Below are 21,268 nucleotides of genomic sequence, written 5' to 3' on the forward strand. Positions count from 1 at the left end.
TGTGTGGGGGGGGGTGGCAGGTGGCGGGGGGAAGGGGAGGGCCGCCGCGATCCGTCTGGGGCTCGGGCCCCGGCCCAGGCCCGGGAGGCGCCCGGCGGCGGTCCGGACCTGCGCTCTCGGCCGAGGCCGAGCCGGAGCAGCGGGATTATTAATAGCGCGCCTGGCTCCGGCTGCGGCTCCAGGGCGCCCGCTACCTGCACGCCCCTCCTCCGGTGAGCGTGGGCGGCCAGGGCACTCCCTCCCTAGCTGCGGACTCAGGCCTCACTGGATAGCGCCACTGGGCACCAGTAGCCAATCACCGGCCTCGATTTCCTTACCTGTAAATTGGGGGTGAGCTACCTGGCTTTATACGGTGGGTACCAAATAAAGGTTTTGCTTGCTGTGTGCCTCTCCTTGGCCAAAATGCCTTCTCTTTTGGGGGCCTCAGTTTTCCCGTTTATAAAATGAGGGGGTCCGAGAGGACTCTTAACAGGGGAAGAATCCCTCATATTCGAATAATGCATTTTCACTTACAACCCATTTGAGCTTACGGTCCACCCAATGGCAAGATCCAACACTGGGCACTTGCCCTGTATAATTAGCATGCATCAACTCGCTTGATTATAAAGTTCCCATAAAGTAGGTAATGTTCCTTCTTTACTGATGAGGAAACTGAGGCTCAGGAAGGTTAAGTGACCCACCAAAGGTCACACGGTGGCAGAGGCCAGAATTAGCAAAATTCTGGCTCCAGAGTCTGCATGAACCAGACGAGCAGGACAAACACTGCCCCGTTTTAACAGAAGAGTAAACTGAGGCTCAAAGTGATTTGCTCAAAGTTGCCTTTGGCCAGTTAGTGGCAGAGCTGAGCATCTAACACAGATCTTCCAACTCCTAGTCTAATGCCCTGCTGCAGTCCTCTGAATCTCTTCACCTCCTGCCCTGGGGCAGCTACTGGGGCCCCTAGGATGGGATCTAGAAATGGGCACAGAGCTGTGTCCAGGGCCCTGGAGGATCACCCTCTGCTCCCAAGGGTCAGTCCCAGACTCCACTGGGCCCCCAGGGTTCACTAATCCACCAAATTCTATCTAGGCTTAGCCCAGCCTCAGAGCCATGGGGGTGAGGACACCTAGGGGTAAGGAGAGATGGCATGCAGGGGTAACAGCCTGGGAGAGGGCCAGGAGTTGCTTCCTGTCCCCCCGACCCCTTAGCAAGGAAGCACAAAGGTTGGCAGGCCCCCCACTCTGCCCCGGAAACCTGGCAGTTTATTTCTGTCTCTGGGCCCCCCTGTTTCCACAGAGTCAGTCCAGGAAGGCTGGCAGCAGCTAGCCTGGAGGGGTGGAGCTCCTGCTCCCTCAAGGGTCCAGCTGCTACCCCGCCCCACCCCCACCTGCCAGGCCAGACCAGACTCCAGAGTCAGAGGTGACATTGGGATGAGGGAGGGAGGGGCTGGAGGCCAGTTGGTCAGGACTCCAAGGAAGGGATCCCACCACCACCACTACCACTACCACCTCCCAACCCAGGGCCTAGATGCTCTCCCAGGATAAGCCAGTCTATACCCAGTTCAAGTCTGCTAAGAATATAACCTCTGGTGTGTCCAACTCTATCTACTCCAGATCATCCTGGCTCATGACTCCTCTGGACCCTGGTCCCAAAGAAAAGTCTGCTTCCAAACTGCCCAATGCTGGTAGAATATGCTGCCCACTGTGGTAGAAACTAGGTATTGGGCACTGGGAATGTGGCTAGTTGCAACTGGGATGTGCTGTAAATATAAACTATACACCAGATTTTGAAGTCTAAACATGAAAAAAGAATATAAAATATCTCAATGATTTTTACAATGGCTATGTGTTTAAAGGACTATATTTTGGGTATATCGGGTTACATAAGATATTAACACTAATTCATTTCTTTCTTTTTGTTTAATGTGCTACTAGAAAATTTAGATTACATATGTGGCTCCTATTACATTTCCATTGGACAGTGCTGTTCTAGATCATATGGTGTTCTGGCTTTGGACCAAGACTTTGCCTGCTCTAGATCAATATCTGTGTGGCTTTAGCTCACCCACTTCCCCACATCCAGACCACAGCCTTACGTGTGGGTCTAAATCTCACCATCCCACACCACCCCTCCTCAGCTTTCTGTGAATCTGGCTCAGCCAGAGATTATGGCTTAGTCTGCTTTAAACCACTCTCTAGTACATTTCTTGATCACCAATTCCCAGTATCTAGATCCAGCAAGAGTGTGGCTCTAGAGTACCCAGCCTTGCTTGCTTAGATCACTGTCTAGCAATATTTAAGATCTAGACATCTGCAGGAAGAATAAGGTTCTAGATCAGGGATTGGCAAACTATGGCCAGAGGGCCAAATCTAGCCTGCTGTCTGTTTTTATGATTCAAGTATGATTGGACCAGAGCCATGCTCGTTCTTCTTTTTTTTTTTTATGTGGACCATTTTAAAAGTCTTTATTGAATTTGTTACAATATTGCTTCTGTTTTATATTTTGGTTTTTTGGCTCCAAGGCACATGGGATCTCAGCTCCCCGACCAGGGATTGAACCTGCACCTCCTGCACTGGAAGGCAAAGTCTTTAACCACTGGACTGCCAGGGAAGTTCCCACCATGCTCATTCATTCAAGCACCATCTATGAAGGCTTTCAAGGTGCAATGGCAGAGCTGAGTACTCATGAGAGAGACCCAATGGTCTACAAAGCCTAAAATTTTTACTATCGGACTATTTACAGAAAGTTTCCAACCCCTGTTCTAGACGACCAACAAGTCCAACCCACCATAAATCTAGATTCCAGCCTGAGACTATGGCCCAGTCTAATCTCGATCACCTCCTCCTAGATGGTACTGCTGATCAGGATCTCAACCAGAACCTAACATGTACCCAATGCTGTTTGGGTTCCAGATCCCACTCTGATCTCAGGACATGGGCCCCAGTACTCTTCTCTGGGATGGAAAGGGTGTCCCCACTTCCAAACTCCCCTAGAGAGATCAAGGCCCACTGGCCCTTGTCAATGGCCTTGGGAAGGGGGAGGAAGGGTAGATTCCAGAGACAGCACTGGAGGCTGAGTCAAAGAGTCAAGGGTAAGCTCTTCCTGCCAAAGGGGCAGAACATAATCAAGCCAAGAAGACAGAGTAGCCCCACCCCTCCCCAGGAGGCTCCAGAGCAGGTCACTTAGCTGAGGGTCATGTGGGACAGATACCAATCTCCTGGAAGCTACACAAGGCGCCTCCAAACAGAATCTTCACCTCCAACCACCTGTGCCTATCACCTCAGGACCGAGCTTGCACCACCATCTGCCCTTCCCACAGTTTCTCTCTAGGTCTCCTTCTCCATGGCTTTCTTTGAAAATTCTCCCACATCTGCCCTCCTCCCTGCCACTTCTCCTTCCTCCATCCTAGAATCCTAGCCTTTAACCATAGCGGTTAAGATCTCAAGCTCTGGAGCTGACACACCCAGGTTTTGATTCCAGCTCTGACTTTGGGCAAGTCACGCTACCTCTCTAGGCCTCCTCAGTTTCCTCAACTCTTAACAGAATGATAATAATGGTACCTACCTCATAGGGTTGTTGAGCCGACGGAACGGGATTATGATGTACAGCACTTTGCCCATAATAAGCATGTTAACGCTAGCTGCTATTTTTACTATTACTGATGATCTACCTTGGTTCCATGAATGGACTTTGACAAGTCTGTAAACCTCACACGATTTTAACCAAAATGTATTTTAGTATTTTTCTGAAGAGAAGGCTCATCATCTCTTCTCAAAATGGATCCTTAGCCCAAAGAGTTAAAAAAAAAAAAAGCGGGGGGGAAGCCTTTAGTTCAATCCAAATGGGGAAACAGGCACAGAGGAGAAAGGACTAGCCTAAGGTCCCTCAGAAAATGCAAGGTAGGCAGTTCCCTGGTGGTCCAGTGGTTAGGACTTGGCGCTTTCACTGCCGTGGGCCCAGATTCAATCCCTGGTCAGGGAACTAAGATCCCACAAGCCACGAGCTGTGCGCCCAAGGAAAAAAAAAAAAAGAAAGAAAGAAAAAAGAAAATTCAAGGCAGACCCAACGGTAGCATCCAGGAGTATCATCTCCTGGGCCCCACTCTTTCCACTAGCCCGAGCTGTCTCTCTGATCTGACCTCATCATCATTTCTTGCATGGTCAACTATGCTAGCCCCCCGGCAGGCTCCCCACTTCCAAATACCTCCCCTAAATCTGCTCTACCTAGTGCTAGATTCATCTTCCTCAAATCTCATTCTCGGGCTTCCCTGGTGGCGCAGTGGTTGAGAGTCCGCCTGCCGATTCAGCGGATACGGGTTCGTGCCCCGGTCCGGGAAGATCCCACATGCCGCGGAGCGGCTGGGCCCGTGAGCCGTGGCCGCTGAGCCTGCGCGTCCGGAGCCTGTGCTCTGCAACGGGAAAGGCCACAACAGTGAGAGGCCCACGTACCGCCAAAAAAAAAAAAAAATCTCATTCTCATGACACCGTGTCCCTGCTCCAAAAACTTTAATAGCTCCCCACTGCTGACAACAACATCAAGGCCGAGGTCTTTACCCTGATATTCAAGAGCCTGCACAGCCTGCTCTGGCCCACCAACCTCCTCACTGTTCCCTCTTGTCTGGTCAGTCCTCTCCTCAAGCCCCTCCCATATTCTCCATACCACCCACACACTCACTGAGTTCTGGACAGATTCTGCCCCTCTGCTCAATCACGCAGTGTCTCAGGCCCAGCCTGCTGCCCCTGCTCTGCCCTCAGGGTTGCCCCTGGGTCCAGCCACTTCGAACCCACTCTGATCAGGCCACACTGAGGTATGCTGACCTGAGCTCTGGCTCCAGGAAGTAGGCCTCTGCCCCTACTCTCCAGCTCAGCTCTATCCCGAGACACTGACCCACCTTAGCCACTTTCTATATCCTCTCCAATTAGCCTCTCTCTCCTTCTCTCCAGACTTTCAGGAACAACACTCCTCTTGTCACAGGGAGTCAGCCAGTATAGCCTATCCTCGAGTCATGACTCCAAGGTCAGAATCTTCTCTTTGAGCCTCAACGTCCTTATCTATAAAATGGGGACAGAAATACCTACACCTTGAGTGATACCAATGAAGGATAAATGCCTCCTAAACTGGAAGGTACTTTTTCTACTAAAACCTGTCATACAAATAATGCTATAATACAGCTATACAATAATTCTACACAGTAGCCTCCATTTGTAAGTTTACTTGAAAGTGCAACCACTCTAACCTTGGCACTCCCCAAGCCCTTTCCATGTTTCATTTTTCTCCTTGGCATTTATCGGCATCTAACAAACCATATATTTTACTGATTTTTGTGTTAACTGTTTCACCCTCTAAATGTAAGCTCTTTGAGGGCAGGGATTTTTACCTACTTTGTTTTCTGCTGTGTGCCCTAAAAAAGTGCCTGACACCAAGTGTGCACTTGGTAGCTGAGGAATGAATGAATGAATCAAGTGCTTACTACGTGCCCGGCACTGCACTACACACTCCTCACAGATGGTCTCATCTTAGGAGGGAGGTACTTTCATTACCCCTCATTTTGAAAATGAGACATCAAGTGCCTTGCTCTGATCACACGGTAGTAAGCAGCCTGACTAGAATGTGACTCTAGAACCTGCCCTCTTGTTCACTGTGCTCTATTTCCTGTCCAGATGGGAGGTTATTTCTATTCCTACATTAGCTAGGCCTCTTGATTCTGTCATCCTCCCCATCTCCCTGGGGCTGTCTCTCTCCTTATGCCCCTGAGGCCACCAGCCCTCCCAACCCTCATTCTGACCTCCCTCAGCCATTTCCTCCCACTTCTCAGCCCTACACCACGCTGCTCACTCACCTCAGGGCCTTTGCGGATGCTGTGTGCTCTGCCTGGAATGCACCGGCTCCCCATGTCTTTCAACTGCCTGTTTCTCAAGACCCACCTCTTCTGGGAAGCCTGGCCTCCAGTCTTCACTCGCTCCCTTCCCTGAGCTCATGCCTTGTTGTTTACTGTTGGGAAAACCCACTGGGGGAGCATATGCTGACTTGGTCCATTCCTCACTATTTGCCGAGTTTGGAGGCTTTGCCCACCTCTATCCCTCTCCTGGCCACGTCTCTCCCTCCTTCCTCTGCTGGATCACTGCCCCACCCCATGCCATCTCTTAATCAGGTTTAAAGCTTTGTAATCAAGAGCCTGGCTTTTGAGTCTCTCAAAACCCAGCTCTACCCCCTACTAGCTGTGTTCCTTTGGGCAGGTCACTACACCTCTCTCGACCTGTTTGCTACCTGCAAAACGGGGATGATGTGAGCACCTCATAAGCCTCATAAGCTAACGTGCTGGGAACATGGTAAGCACTCACTAAATATCAGCCTGTGATCAGAATGTCGTTCATCCCCGTTTAGGCAAAGACCCTGAAAAGCCTCAGCCTCCTCTTTGCTCCTCCCTGAACAGTCCCCTGCCTCCTGAAAATGACTGATGATAACAGTAAGATCGCTAACACGTACTGACTATTATCTGCAGTGGGTAGAAATATGTCTGGCACCCAGCAGGTGCTCAATATTGCTTATTTAATAAATGAATTAACTAGTTTAATCCTCACAATACCCAACGATGGTGGTGGTGGGGGTGTACTATTATTATACCCATTTTACAGACAAGGAAATCAAGGCCAGAGAGGGTAAGCGACTCGTCATGGTTGGGATTTAAACCCAAGCAGTCTGACTCCAAAGCCGAGACCCTCATTGGCCTCCTCATCCTCACTATTCCCATTCTGATCTGCTCCAATGCCATCTAGATGGATGCTCACTGGGCCCCTGCTCCAAAGCTCAAATCCTTCACATTTTATCTAACTTGAGCCTCACAAAATCCTATGGAGTCAGAGCCATCATTATCTCCCCTTGACAGGTGAGGAAACTGAGGCTGAGAGAGGCATCCAACGGCCACAAAGGATTCCAAGCCCAAACGCTTTCAACGGCCTCGGGTTTTGTGCCGTTTCTCTCCCCGTCTTACACAACTGTTGATAACTGTTCACACACACCTGCCTTGTTTTTCCAGTCAGTCAGAAGGCAAGCTCTCTGACGGCTCCGTCTGAGGCAATGCTTCTGTCAACACTTCTGTGTCCCCAACCCCCTACCATGGCCAGAACTGTGGCCACGGGGCCGTGCTCGAAAGGCTTCCTAACTGCTGATATGCGCCTCCCAGCCAGGCACACCCTGACACTCTGCCAGCTTCCCTCACAAAGCAGCTCTAGATTTGTGGGCTCTGTCTGCCCTATCAGACTTGGGTTTGGTGAGGGTGGGGCTGGAGCTCCCCTTCCACCAAGGCTAGAGGCACCCCAAAGATGCAGTACGTCCTGGGAATTCAGGGCCCTATCTCCCACTTAGAGCATTAAGGGGGCAGGATGGTATGGAGGCTCAGAACTAGGACTATGGATCCCGGTATTCCAAGTTCAAAGGCTGCTCCACCAGGTACTGGCTGTGTGACCTTGGACAAGTTATCCATACTTAACCTTTCTAAGCCTCAGTTTTCTGATACGTAAAATAAAGACGATAATAAGAGGGCTACTATGATGATTAAATGAATATCTATTTACAAAATTAGAAGAGTATCTGGGACGTGGTAAATGCTATGCGTTTAGAGTTCCACCTAGCCATGGAAGGGTCCCCCTGGTAAGGTGCAGTGCAAGTGACAAAGCAAACCCCAGCTCCAAACAGACAACTGAAGGCACCGAGGGAAATGGAAACAGGTGGCAGAGACCTCACATCTCGGGAAGCCCCTTGTGGCAAGGACCCGCTCCTCTCCTCTCCCCACATCCTCGAAAGCCAGACGACCCCATCTCCTGGCCCCATCAGTCTTCTGACCTAATCCCCCTACCCTAAGCCCCAAGCCACTTCCCCTCCCTTCCCTCCAACTGTTAACTCCTTCTATGCAGCCAGATAGATTATAGCCAGAATCCAGACCCTGCTTTCCTTAGTTGCTGTGTGACCTTGGACAAGTCACTTAGCCTCTCTGAACCTCACTTTCTCCTCTCTACAGGGGATAATCCTCCCCTGGAGGTCTGTCCTAGAGATTAACTAATAACTGAAATGACACCCATGGATGTGTTCACAGGCGTTTGAACATGCTAGTGTCCCATAGGCCTGACCACACCGATGGGTGTGCTGTTTGGGCGCTGGGGTGCGGAAGGGAGCTGCCATTTAAAACTGGCCCCCTCTTTATAAGTTTTCCCAACATCTCTTAAGCACCACTTCGGTTGCAAGCCAAGCTCCCTGTCCTTTAATCCACCACCTATGACATTAAAATACAGTTTCTTGGGGGACAGGCAGGGATCTCACGTTGGCCTCTCTTCACCAAGTTACTGCATCTGAGGCCCTGAGGCAGGCCTGAGGGGAGAAGAGGAAGAAGTAGGAGGGGCTACTAGTGAGGGGGGAGGAGAGGGCCCATTTGGAGGAGAACCAGGGAGAGTGGAGAAGACCCTTGGACTGAGGGGCAAAGGGGGAGAGGGTCAGGCCCCCAAGGCCGTCCCGTGCCCCCACTGCTAACTCGGCAATCACCTGGCCTGGCCTTCCACCCTTCTGAAAAGGAAGAGGAGCCAGCCGCAGCAAGTTACGATAGACCATTACCCGCCATTAATTAATTAAAATAAACAGCAAATTAAATACAGCAAAATTAAAATAGCACAGGAAATTAATTCTCTGCCGGCCCCACCTCACAGGTGAGATGCTTAAAGAGCCCTTTGCAGCCAGGATCCCAGGCAGCTGGGGTGTCACCAGGACTTGCCTTAGACCACAACTCCTGGCAACACCAAATATAAATGAACCCAGTTACCCATGGGCGTTTACTTGGCTCTGCCACCCTGAGATTGGCCTCCTGGCTCCTTAACCCCAGGGGACTCTAAGCCCTGGGCCACATTCTTGAACCCAAGCCCTGCTCCTGTCAGTGGGCAGAATAGTCCTGATACCCCCTGGACCAGGGACTGGGCACGTGGCCCACACCTGCCACCACGCGGGGTCAGGGCGAGAGGGAAGAGGGACCTTGACGTTCTCTTCTGGTTTCTCTCTGGAGCTTGGAGTCAGATCCAGGCACAGACCCCTCCCTTCCGTGTGCAGCTCCTGGCCCCTCATTTGCAGCGCCCCAAACCTGCCTCTGGGGAACCCCTCATTTTGCTCCTTTCTTTGGCTGAGGGTGCTCAGGAAGGAAGCACTGCTGAGACCCAGAATCCCAGGCCAGAAGATGCCCAACAAAGTAGGCTAGGCCAACCCCAGGACATGATACCGGAATTCCCTCCTAAACAAGACTAAACTCCAGATGGGGAAACTGAGGTCGAGGAGGGCAACGGCATGTTGTTCACCGTCACCCGATGGCTTACTGGCGGAGCCTGGAGCAGAGTCTCTAATGGACACATTCCAGGTCACCACCAAAACATGGGATTTCTAGAGTGCAGCTCAGCCCGTGCTGACCACCCCCTCTTAGCCTGGCCACCAAGGTCTCGCCTCCATAATCCCATCCCACGACACCCCCTTCCTGTGTCCCACACAACAGCTGGATTAGACCCCTTGCCCTCAGGCTGTGTCGTTCACAGGGCTCCTTCTCCCCGAAGCTCCTTCTCCCACCTCTGCCTGAACTGCCCAAGTTCAACCAGCCTCTTTAGGGTTCGGCTCAATGCCAGCTCCTTCGTGAGCCACCCAGAGCCCTCATGCTCCTCTAACCTTCCGAGGTGCTTTGCCTCCACCCTCACACCCTGTGCTCTGTTGTCCACGTGAGCTGTGGTTACGGTGTGTGAGCTTCCTGAAGCCGCAGATCACCTCCCTCCCCTCTGGGCCCTAGCACCTGGCACAGTACCCAGCACTCAGTAGGTGCTCAGTAAAATCTCCTCCTCATCTGATGCCCTGCCATGTCCTACCGATAACTGACAATAATGGCTACTGTTTATCGAGAATATACCATAAGCCCGGCTCCGGTACTGTCTCCCATCCTCATGTGATGGACCCAGGTCACAGAGGTTGTGTGATTTTCCTCAGGTCACAGCTCTGGAACTGGAACCCCACTGGTTCTTGTGCCTAAAAGAGTCTCCTTTCCTTCCCACTCACCTCTTCTAGGTCAGACCACCATCATTTCCTCACCCTGTCCTGTCACTAAAGACTTCCCATTACTCCTTGTGGCCCACTAGACAAAATCTAAACCCCTGAGCATGGCATCTAAACTCTGTGACTTCTGGCTTCTTCCCTCTTTGCAGCTTCTCCTCTAGTCTCTGAGCATCACCTCAGTTTCCAGCCTACTGTACCTTGATTTACTTGTAGGCTCTGCACATGCTTTGCCCTCTGCCTAGAACACCCTTCCCCTACTTTTCCTCCTGTGAACTCCTACACATCTCTCAACATCCAAGATCAAGGGTTACCTTCCATTCTAGTCAGATGAGACAAGCAGCAAACGAATTGGACACAAAATTGAGAGCTCTACGAGGGAAGGACCTGTGTCGTCATAGTATCCCCAATGCTTAACCCATAATCAGTGCTCAGTCAACATCTGTTGAATGAATAAATGAATACTCTATATATTCTTGTTGACTAAACGGAGAAATGGCAAAAGAATACAAGGCCACAGTATGCAGGGCTGGAGGTGGAAGGGAAGAGACTGAGGCCAGGAAGGCCAAGGACGTGGTAGAGTCCAGTGACGAGTACTTCAGGGGCTGCTCTGCAGCAGAGCCACGCTCTTGGCAGAGGGAGTGTTTGTGAGAGACAGAGGAAGGAAAGTGATGGTGTGAGGGAGGCTCTGAAAGTGTGTGTGTGTGCACGCACACGCGCATGTGAGAAGGCGGTGGGGATGTATGCGGGGGAGTGTGCGTGTGTGAGTGTGCTGCATTTGTGAATGAGTCTGTGAGAGTGGTGCTGAGGAAGTATGTGAAGGAGCGCGTGTACGTGGCTTGTGGGTCTGTGGCGGAGAGCCCGTGCGTTCTATTTGTGCATGGGGGTCTGCGTGAGAAGGCGAGGGTGTGGGCCACGAGGGCTGTGCCGGAGGTTGTGCATGTCTGCGGGGCGAGGGGGTGGGGACAGTGAGAAAGACAACAAGGAGGGGACACCTGAGGGGGGTGTGAGGGAGAAACCGTAAGTGTGCGGGCGTGGAGGGTGTCGTGAGCACGTGCGGGAGGAGACGGTGTGACCGTGAGTGTGCACGACGCGGAGGGTGAGGTAGGATGTCAGGGCGCTGCTGAGGGTGTGGCTGCATGGCCTCGGCCACGGGCCGGGAGCCAGAGGTGGGGGCTGGCCCTGGGCCCAGGGTGGGGGGCTCTGACGGAGCAGAAGGTTCCTCAGAGTTCTCGCTGGAGCCACGGGCGCCAGATCACCACGTCCCCAGGCAGAGAGGTCGAGCAGGAGGCCCAGATGTGTGTGTGCGCCTCACATTTTGTCCACAGCAAAACCTCTGGGCATTTATTTGTCTTTGTCTGTGTCCGGGTGTGCACGCCTGTGCTTGTGTGCGTGCTGCCGGCTGTGTGTCTGTGCCTGTCTTTGTCTCTGTATGTTTCTGGGCCTTTGTCTCAGTGTGTGTGGCGGTTGGTCTAGGCTTGCCCACAAGACTGTGTCTGGGGTTGTGTGTGTCTACGTGTATCTGTGCCTGTGGGGCACCGGGCGTCCTTGATCTGTGCATGTCTAAGTAGGGCTGCGAGCATCCCCCTGGACCGCCTGTTTGTATCTCTGTCTGTGTGACCTTAGTGTGAGTGGGAGAACGTTGTGCTTTGGAGACTGTGGGTCTAGATCTCGGTGTATCTTTAAGTGCGAGTGTGTGCTTGTATATCTGCATGTGAGAGTCTGCCATGTGCTGTAGTATGGAAATGCTTATGTGTGCCTGTGGAAGGTGCATTTGTGAGACCAAGGATCTCCGTGTGTCTCTGTGCCTCTGTGTGTGTATGTGTGTTTTGGGTGTGAGGGGTTTGTCACAGACTGGTGAGCAAGTTAATCTCAGACTCCGTGACACGTGGAATAAAATCACGCTCCCATAATGGGATCATTCGTCTTCCTGTCCAAGGAGAGAACCAACTCTTCACCCTCCGCCCTGGGGGAGCCAGTGGGGCCAGGGCCAGGCTTAGGCCCCTATGCAGGTCCCCCTGTGGCCTCAGCACCCTACCCCCACCTCTCCTCTGCCACACCAGGCTCATTCTGCCTCCAGAGTGCCCCGGTGCCCACTGCTGGCTGGGCTAGGCTCCAGGACATGTGACGGAGCCTTAGAGGCCTGTCCTGGGCCCCCCCAGCCCCACCCACTGCTGAGGAGGGCCCTGCCCCAGATGGGAGGGCGGGTGCAGGAAGGAATCTTTGGGCCCCTCCTCCCGGAGGGGAGGGATGAGCTGCAGGCCCGACAGGGATTTTCCATCTCTCAGCAACAAGATTCCTGGTGAGCAGGCTGCGAGGCTTGGCAGGGCGCCTGCCGGAGACCCGCCCTCACCCGCCAGGACGCCTGGGTCCCCAGGGCCGGGCAGCAGCGGGTTCCCTGGGGAGCTAGGAGGGCCCCAGAACTTCAGGCTACAGCTGCCCGGGACTATGGGAAAGCCAGACCCTTCCAGGCTCCCACCCCCAACCACAGACGGCTCCTCAGCCCCCCAGGCAAACCGCCACCCTTCTTCTGGCCTCTCCCCAGCCTCGGCCTTTGCTTCAGAAAGCAGATCAGCCACCCAGCACCACCCACTCCCTACCTGAGCCTCAGCGCACACCCAGCCTGAGTTCAAGACCTCACCTCTGGGTGTGAGGGCTCTCAAGGCCAGGACTGTGCTGCTTATCTCAGAATGGGGCTTCTGAGGACAGGGCCATGTGTCCCGCAGCTGTGAAATCCCTCTTGGTCTTAGCACTCCTTCCTGACTGAGCAGTCAGGCACCAGGAGAGGATTTCAAACCCAAGGCTGGGGAAACTGAGGCAGTGAAGCTCTCTGCCCTGCCTACCGTTATGAATCAGAGGCCAAATCCAGTAGTCTAGACACACAAGTTCTTAATTCTGTCCAGCGGCAGTGGCTGCAACTTGTTCTTCCCCATAGGGGGTGCAATTTCGGGGGAGGCATCAGTTGGAGGGAGAGGGGAATGGGCAGGTGGACCCCCCTCAACCCTCAGACTTGGATGAGCAGCCGGAGAGCAGGTTTGGTAGGAGATTAAGGTCGAGGAGAAGAGAACCCAGATGCTCCAAGATTTATGACCCTAATTCTTCTCCCTTAAATTCCCCTCCAAGCCCCCCAGCCCTAGCCTGGTCCCTCCAGGGTCATGCTGTGGCCCCAGGCCAATGTCAAGGCCTTAACCCATCCATCAGCTGTTGCCAGGGAGTTTCCACCCCAATGGGTCCCAAAGGGAGGAGCTCAACTGACACTAGGGGACCAGACTGACGGGGAAGGGGCATGGCCCTAAAGAGGTGGCCAACAGCCCCCTGCACCCTCCCAGGATGTAGGGGCTCACAACCTCCAGGGAAGAAGCTAGGCTGGTGGGTGGGGTCCAGGAGGAGATGACCTCCCAGCTCTGGCACCACTCCCAGCCCCGCCCTTCCAACAGGCCAGGAGACCTGGGATCCCACGGGGCCCTACAGCTCACAGGGTGTGTGGTCTTGGGCCCTTGCTGCTCCTCTCCAGGCCTCAGCCTCCCCACCACGCAATGCAGGAAGTGGTCTGGATACCCCAGGCATCCCCCCTTCAGCTCCGCTCCCTCAGTGCTAAGCCCTGCCCTCTCTCCAGTCCAGGGGTGTCACCTAGAATCTGGGCCAGATGGGGTGAGGCTTTGGCAGTTAACTGGAGGAGCCCCTGAAGCCACCCAAGTCAGAGCTGAAGAGCGTATGGTGCTCACTCCTCCACCGCACACCCGTTTTCCAGAAGAGTGAAACTGAGGCCCTGAGAGAAGGTCGGGGTCTGCACCAAGACCTGAGTTTTACTGGTGGGATGGTTAAGAGCACGGGCTCTGGGGACAGAAAGACTTAAGATTAAAATGTCAGCTGCAACAGAAACTTGTTATGTGAAGTCCTTGCCTTCTCAGCCTCAGATTCCTCATCCATAAAATGGGCAATAGTGCCTCCCTCCTACAACTGCTGAGTTGAAATAAGAAAACGCATGCAAAGGGCTCGCCCAGCGTAGCAAACGCTCGGACAATGGTAACTATCATGACTGTGGGTAGTATTAACACAAAGCCAAGTGACCGGGGGGAAGGGTAGGTGGGGTCCCGACCTGGCTCACCCTCCAGACCAGGAGGGCCAGCCAAATTCCTCAAAGCCCCCCAGCTGTCTCCCCTCTTCGTTAAAGGCCTCTCATTAGTGAGCCTGGGCACCTGCCCCCCCACACGTAATAAGCCTCATTAGTATCTTAGCCCCAAGCTCTGAGCCCAGAGTCTGTGCATGTACACAAGCATGAGGGTGGGGGGCTGCGACAGGCCACCAGCCAGAAGACAGCATCCCCGCCAACCACACCCCCTGCCTGTCATCAGCAGGGCCCGTCACCACCCAGCTTGTCACCTGCCTGCCTCGCACCCGCACCACCTGTCACCCACCCAGCTCGTCACCCACCCAGCCCATCACCTGCACCACCTGTCACCCACCCAGCTCGTCACCCACCCAGCCCATCACCTGCACCACCTGTCACCCACCCAGCCTGTCACCGGAGCTGCCTGACAGGCCTCTGGGTGGGGGACAGGAGATGGGGAGGAGAAGACCACAGGGGTGTGGAGCTGGGGGCCCCAGAGACCCTGAAGGCCCCCACTTCAGCTCTGCATCCTGCAGCATCGCCATGGCAACGTCTCAGCCGCAACCACTTTCCCAAACATCCCCCCCGACCCCCAGGCCCTGCTCTTAGCTGAGCTGAGGCTGAGAAGAGCCTTGACTGACAGCAGAATGGGACAGGAAGGAGGTGCTCATCAGGTGTCTGGCCTTGGCCATCCCTGCCCTCTCTGGACTTGGTTACTCCATCTGCAAAATGGAGGGGCTGGAACTGGGGAGGCCCCTGTACAGCGGGTCATCCCTTCCCAGCCTGGATTTGCTGAGCCAGTGGCCAGTTAACCTGTGAAGGCTGGTGGGGGCGGGGTACAAAAGGACAGGGGGTTCTGGGTTCTTCCACACTCCTTTACCCTGGCCCAGCTCACACAGGCTGGGCCTCTGGCCCAAGCTCACACAGCAAAAGAGGAGGAGCAGGCCGGAAGGCAGAGGGGCTCTGCCACAGGACTGCCAGCTGGAGACGATGCCACAGTGGGTGACCCAAGGCTGAGCTGGCCCCCACCTCCAAGCTGCATTATTTATAAAACCCAGAGCTCCTAGCCGAGCAAGAGCTGCGGTGCCGCCCCTCCAGGGGGCACAGGCAGCGGTGGAAGGGTGGTGCCTCCCTGGGGGAGCCCCCTGGGGTCCCGGGCTCCCTCCACAGCTGGCTGGCGCAGGGGCCGAGGTGGGAAAGGGGCGGCTGCGCCATCCTTCCCCTCCCAGCCCCCTCTCCTCTCCTCTCCTCCAGGCAGGCGGCGATAGGATTACTTCTGCATGACTGCCCGCTCCACAGGGTTCCAGAGACCCTCCTGCCTACAGCAATCTTTAAAATTCCTGTAGCCCGGCCTCTCTCCCTTTCTCCCCACAGTGAATGCTCCAGCTTCTACCGCAGTGTGCCCGCGGCCGCCACCACCACCAGCGAGCTGGCCGGGGCCCCAGGTCCCCGGAGCCACGGGCAAAGGTAGACCCATCCTCGGGGTGTCCCTCGGAACCCTCTGAGGCCCAGGCCCTGGCCCATCCCCTGGCCCATCCCCTCCGGCCCCTGGTGCCCGTCCAGCCCCACAGGGCAAGGCTCAAGCTGGGGTCGGGCCTGCCAGCTGCACCAAGGAGGACCGGCACATACGTGCAAACACACCTGGTGGGTCCTGGCGTGCCTGGCCACATCCTCTGCTGCCAAAACCTGGATGTCCCCACTTCTGCTCTAACCGCCCGCTCCCTAACCTCACTAATCCTTGCTACCCTGGGGTGGGCAGACAGCTGGGCCAGGCCAGCGCCTGTGGCTCCCCAGGGCACAAGAAGCAGGCAAGAGATCGATCCACTGAATTTTTTAAGGCTCTAATGGAGCCTGCCTCCCCAGACTCGGGGCCTGGGACACAGGCGATCTCTCAGGGGCCCCTCCCTCAGCACTGCAGTTGCTTCCTCCTTCAGGTCTAGGGGGTCAGGGCACCTTTCTAGGAGCCTTTCCCCCAGCAAGAGAAGAGGCACGAGGGGCCCCTGGGAAAGAGATGGGATTGGGGGGCTGTGAGCAATACCAGAGGCCCCCCCAGTCTCCCCAGCCCTAATGCAGGCAGAAGCAGCTCAGCCTCTAAATCACTCCCCTCATGCTGCCCTCTGAGGCGGATTCTGTGCATCTGTAATTAGGGGGTGGAACAGATGGTGGAGATTCCGTTTAAAATCATGCATCTAGTAAAGTAACCTTCACTGTCGGAACTGACTCCCAGGGAGACCTGGGCCCTTGGATGGCTGAGGAAAGTACTGGAGCTGGAGCTTGCTGGGGAACACACAGAGGACTGCTTGTGTGCGGAGGTGCTGGGATCTGGGGGGTGTGTGCGCGTGTGCGGGGTGCGCATGCACGTGCACGGCCTGGAAGGTACGAGAAGCTGAGGGGACGTTACTGTTCAAAGATGCACCGTGTCTGTGTGTTTGAGGTAAATGGTGGGGCTACAGGGGTGTCCTCCTCTGCGTGGGTGTTGAGGCGGTGTGTGTACGTGTATGTCGCGGGGAGAGTTTGGAAAGGTGTAGGGGGCTGTATCGGTGTGTCTGGGGACGTGATGAGCTGCAGCGGAGGGAAACGCTGGGGCCGTCGGGAGAGTCTGTGGGTGTCTGGTTAGGTGCTGGGACTCTGAGAACCTGTGTGTGTGGAAGGTATTAGGGCTACAGTAGGGTCCTGGGTGTATCTGGGGAGGTGCTGGGATTGGAGGAAGAGTTGATCTGTTTCAGGATGTGGCAGAAGCCTTGTGTGTGTGTTGGGGTGTCTGGGGGTATATTGGGGTCATAAGCATCTGGGTTTTGGTTAAGTACTAGGGCTGTAATAGGTGTTTGGGTGGGCAGGCATGTGGTGGTTGTGTGCTTGGGGGCGTGCTGGGGCTGTGTGTTTAGGGGTGCTGGAGCTGGAGTTGGGCCCCTGTGCCCAGACAGGTGATGGGGCTGCGGGGTGAGGGCGGGTGCCCCTCTGAGGAGGTGAAGGGCAGAGTCCTGGCCTCTGCTCAGGGGCCCACCTGGGGGCTGCCCGCTAGAGCCCCTCTGCCGGTGGTGCCCGCCCACCCCCAGACCCCACGTCCCCGTGTCGAGACAGGCAGTCCATCTGTCTCTTCCTGTGCCCAGGCCGAAGGAGCAGTGCCGCCTCCTCACTCCCTGGGGGGGCGGCAGCAGATCCCAGCCCACCCATCTGCCTTCAGATGGTCGAGGCAGGAGCCTCCACAAAGCTGCCTGGAGGGCATCCCTGCGTTTGAAGAGGCACGGGCTGGGGGGTGGGGGGAACTGCACAGCAAACAGTCCTCGTGGAGGCTCCTTTGAAAACCACTGACGCCAGGAGAGACGAAGAGGGAGGACAGGGGCGGGTATGTCTGTCCTTGTGCGTCTGTGCGGGTCAGCGCCCAACTGTGTGCCTTGGAGCCCCTTCACATGTGCTCATGCCGGTGGCCTCTGTTCAAGCAGCATCCTTGCCTTGGAGAACAGCCCTCCAACCCAGGTTACGAGCTCACAGCCTCACACAGACCCCTCCCTCCCTCTCTCCCAGCAGCGGCGCCTCCCCCTCCCCTGGGGGGGCTCTGGCCACAAGGGTGCCCGCCTGCTCCTCTCCCCAGGCTCTGGCCCCCTCCGCACCCAGGAGGCCCCCTGCAGCTGTTCCAGCTCTCTAACTACAGAGAGGTGGACTGAAAGAGCCTAGGTCCCAGGCAAGCAAGGGGAGGGGGCCCCTCTAGACTGGATTTCCTCCTGTCAAACAAGGTGGGGGGATCCAACCGGATGACACCCCTGGTGTCTCTAACGGTCCTAATGTTCCCCACTTTTAAAAGCCCGGTGCCTCCTGACACAGAGCGCCCACAACCTGTGGGGCACTGTACCTGCCTCAGGCTCCGCCTCCAGGTCCAAAGAAGAGGTCGGCTCTGTTCCCAGACATTTGGGGAGAGGGGAGACGCTGCCCTGGGGCAGGAGCATTAGTCAAGTGACCCCTGGAATCCAGCTGTCTCCCCGTTCTCTCTCCTCCTGTGGGAGAGCTTCCTTCTTTCCCTCTCCCACCTGTCCTCCTCTCTTTTCCCAGAGACGTTTGCTTGTCTCTCCTCCAGATACAATCCTAGCAGCATTTGATCTTGGGTGAGAGGCTCTCAGTGCCCGCTCATTTTGGGCTGTGGGGTGGGGAGTGGCACATGCCTAGGCCTTCTTGGTCCCCTGGATGCCATCTCCAGGGGCTGTGATCCTGGCTCTTCTCCTTGACCGTTTTCTCTCTCACCCCCTCATCACTGGCTTCTGTCACCATCTTTTCCTCTTTCCACCTCACGTCGGGCTCTCTGGGTCTCTTTCCTCCCCACCTCCCCCAGCTCTCTCCCTGGGGGGCCCATCTGCTGACATTAGCAACAATGTTACCGTTGCTCCTCCCCTTCAGTTCCCAGCTCCACCCCATCCTGGCTTCCCCCTCCCTGGCTCTGTCCCAAGAGACCCAGGGGACCCACAGGCAGAGCTGGGCTCCATCCCATAATGGTGAGTCTGCTTGACCTCACTAATCACACCAGAAGTGCCTGGGCATCTGGTATGAAGGCATGGCACCCTGTGGTCTTGGGTGGCTGGCCTGAGGCACAAAGCTCTGTATTCCACAAACCAGAAAAAAAAAAAAAAGAAGTTGACTTGGGGTGGGGCAGAGAAGAGGGGAAGTGAGGGGGATCAGGTTTGCCTGGAGAAAGCCCCTGTCCAATGGGGAACAGAGGCAAGAGGAGGTAGTGGCTCGAGCCAGCGCTCCAGGCTGACTGAGAACAAGCAATGTCCCTCTGGGGCTCTGCCGGTCCAGATCAGCCCCCCCCTAAAAAAAAAAGGTCTTCTGCCAGGGACAGTTTGCCCCGCAAGCCTCCAGCACAGCCACACCAAGCAGGTAAAGATCCCGTCTCTGTCTCTTAATCTCCTTTAGAATCCAAATCCATCCTCCCTACAGTACACCTCCACTTAGCTCAGCAGGGGGTTCCATAAGCCTCCCTGCCCCAATCTAACCGGGTGGAATGGGAGGGGACAAAGCCCCCCAGCTCCCAAGCCCCCTCACCAAAGGCCCCATCAAGGGCTGGAGAGCAATGCAAAACAATCCAGGAACCCACACACCTCCAAACTGAGAAGCAACCCTGTCCATCCACAGCACCTAGGGGTGCTGGGGCTCCCTGCCCCCACGACCCTGTTCCAGACCCCCCAGCCCAGCAACCATAATAAACAGCAAGCTCTTTTTCTTTATGACACCAAATTCCCCCAAGCCGAACAGCTCCTTCCATCACTACCTCAGCCATAGATCACATTAAAAACTCACAGAGGGCAACTTAAACACATCACATTTGTTTCTCTCTATATTATTTCAAAAGTAACGGCATTAAAAATGGATTTTACTACAGAAAATAAATATCGACACGTGGGCCAGGAGCCCAGGCAGGGGGAGAGAGCCCACCAGGAGAAGGTCCCTGAGGGCTTGGGCACAGCTTAGGCACTGACCAAGGAGGTGGCTGAGAGGACAGACTACACCTGGGGTGGGGTGGGGTGTGGGGGGAATGCCTGGGGAGGGGGCAATGCCCGCCCACCTGGGCACCTGCCCCAATGCCAGACCAAGAGGGACAAGAGTCACTGGTTTGAACTGGTCCCCCAAAGCTCATGCCCTCACTGATCTTTGCAACCTCTGGAGGGTAGGAGCTCTGGGGCAAGAAGTTCACTAGTCTCTAGCGGTTATTCCAACTATAGCCTCAGGGACGGCCCCAGCTCCCGCCTCCGGCCAGCAAGGCCCACATCCTTCCTCCCTCAGCTGGCCCCTTCGCCTGGCAGGAGGCTGGGGGGTCAGGCTGCTGGGGAACCCCTCCAGCTCCCATCAGTCTTCATCCCCAGCCCCCAAACTCTGGGTTGCTGTCCCTTTTCCTGTAGAACAGGAAACAAGGTTATTTCCTAGACTCAGAGCCAGCCCTCTGCCCCACTGGCTCTGCCTGGGGACCAGGACCCAGCAGGGGAATGCGCCCTTAGCCAGAAAGCAGAGGGATTCTGCAATTCACCCCCAGCTACCGGCCCAGGGGGCTGACAGCTGTCACTCAGCACCCCACCCCCTGGGGAAGAGGGGGCCGATTCAATCAGAGCCTCAGAGGAAATGCATTGATAGGCGATTATTTATTTATTTATGCAAAAGTGAGCCGACTTTGTTCGCCAGGTAACCGGGCACGCGGCCCAACCCCTACGGCCCTGGCCGCCCCCAAATCCCTCCTCCGCCCCACACCCGCTCCGGGTCATTCGGTCCCCGCCTCTCAACTCCCAGAGCACCAGCAGAACCTTGGGATTTGGGGGTTGAAGGGGAGGGGCTCCTCCCTCCGCAGTCTCCCCCTTTCCCAGGGCCGTTCCTAAAAGTCAGCCTTGTTCTCCTGTCCCACGGTTCCCCCCTTCACCCACCCCCGCCACATTCTCAGCAAGCTGGAGAGCAAACTGCAGTTTTAAATCCAAAGACGGAGGGAGGGGAAGGAGGAGGGGGCGCGCGGCAGCGCTGGGCGCGCACCTCGCCCCCGAGCCCGGGGAGCCGCGGGGCGGCCAGGAAACCCGGGAACCCCCCCTCCCCTGGCCCCCTTCTCGTCCACCTCCACCTCCCCCTTCCCAGCGCTGCCTGCCAGGCTTCGAGCCGAGCCCAGCCGAGCCGCGGGCCCCGGTGGAAACAAAGACCGATCGCACCGCGGGCACCGCAGCCACGGGGTCCGGCGGACCGGACCCGGGCGCGCGGAGGGGGCGCAGAGCACCCCCGGTGCGCTGCACAAAAGAGCCCGGCCGGCCGGTCCCCAGCGGGGGTCTAGGGCTGGGGAGGAGGCGCCACTCACCGGAGTGCTGGGCTGCCGGTTCCGTTGGTCCGAGCCAGGCGAGGGGCTTTGGGGGGCGTCTGTCTTCCGGCCGCGGCAGCGACGCGGGCGCTCGGCAGCTTCGTCGCTCACCCTAAAATCGAGATCATATTTCCCTTTGAGTCCTAACACTATGATAATATAATCTCAGTTATGGTATAAAGCAGGTAACTGATAACGGCCCCCCGCTCCCGCGGCGCCCCCCACCTCTATCACTCCTTCGCTCTCTGCGCCCCCCTCTCTCCCCCCACCGCGCACACACTCTCACAGCCCTGGAC

General features: G+C 55.9%; 1 protein-coding gene across 1 annotated transcript in view; it reads right to left on the reverse strand.

Annotated features, from left to right (window-relative positions):
- The window catches only part of AHDC1 (AT-hook DNA binding motif containing 1), a 59,396-nt gene extending 38,318 nt beyond the window's left edge, over window positions 1–21,078 (reverse strand). Inside the window, exon 1 of the mRNA XM_024766883.1 lies at window positions 20,973–21,078. The gene's annotated coding sequence lies outside the window, so the exon portion shown is untranslated. The remainder of the gene's footprint in view (window positions 1–20,972) is intronic.
- Between the last annotated feature and the right edge of the window lie 190 nt (window positions 21,079–21,268).

The sequence above is a fragment of the Neophocaena asiaeorientalis genome, unplaced genomic scaffold (assembly GCF_003031525.2).
Source record: "Neophocaena asiaeorientalis asiaeorientalis breed wild unplaced genomic scaffold, Neophocaena_asiaeorientalis_V1.1 scaffold79, whole genome shotgun sequence".
In the NCBI taxonomy this organism is placed as follows: domain Eukaryota; kingdom Metazoa; phylum Chordata; class Mammalia; order Artiodactyla; family Phocoenidae; genus Neophocaena; species Neophocaena asiaeorientalis.